This window comes from Rutidosis leptorrhynchoides, chromosome 9, assembly GCF_046630445.1.
Source record: "Rutidosis leptorrhynchoides isolate AG116_Rl617_1_P2 chromosome 9, CSIRO_AGI_Rlap_v1, whole genome shotgun sequence".
NCBI classification, from domain to species: Eukaryota; Viridiplantae; Streptophyta; class Magnoliopsida; order Asterales; family Asteraceae; genus Rutidosis; species Rutidosis leptorrhynchoides.
Window position 1 is genome coordinate 137768061 of NC_092341.1, and position 642 is coordinate 137768702.

Here is a 642-nt window from a genome sequence, read left to right on the forward strand (position 1 = left end):
AATTTAGTGGTACGCCGAAGGAAGATCCAAATGAACATCTTCGTACCTTTAATAGGATCTGCACACTATTTAAAATAAGAGAAGTGGAAGATGAACAGATATATCTCATGTTATTTCCCTGGACTTTAAAGGGAGAAGCCAAAGATTGGTTGGAATCGTTACCTGAAGGGGCGATTGATACATGGAACGTTTTAGTTGAAAATTTTCTTAAACAATTCTTTTCGGCATCTAAAGCCGTAAGACTTCAAGGAGAAATTTTTACGTTCACACAGAAGCCAAATGAAACTCTATATGAGGCGTGGACAAGATTTGAAAAGTTATTAAGAGGATGTCCGCAACATGGTTTAGACACCTGTCAAATAGTACAAATATTCTACCAAGGATGCGACATCACTACAAGAAAAGTCATCGATATAGCAGCTGGTGGTTCCATTATGAAGAAAACCGAAACTGATGCTTATAAAATTATTGATAACACTGCTTCCCACTCACATGAGTGGCACCAAGAAAAAGATATCGTTAGATCATCTAAAGCAGCTAGAGCCGATTCTAGCCATGACTTAGATTCCATTTCCGCAAAGATAGATGCTGTCGAGAGACGAATGGAAAAGATGACTAAGGATATTCACTCAATACGAATTA

General features: G+C 37.7%; 1 non-coding gene across 1 annotated transcript; it reads right to left on the reverse strand.

Moving 5' to 3' along the window:
• Positions 1–239: 239 nt before the first annotated feature.
• Positions 240–346, reverse strand: LOC139869729 (small nucleolar RNA R71). Its single transcript, XR_011766312.1, has one exon. It is a non-coding gene; the product is annotated as a small nucleolar RNA R71 (small nucleolar RNA).
• Positions 347–642: the final 296 nt, after the last annotated feature.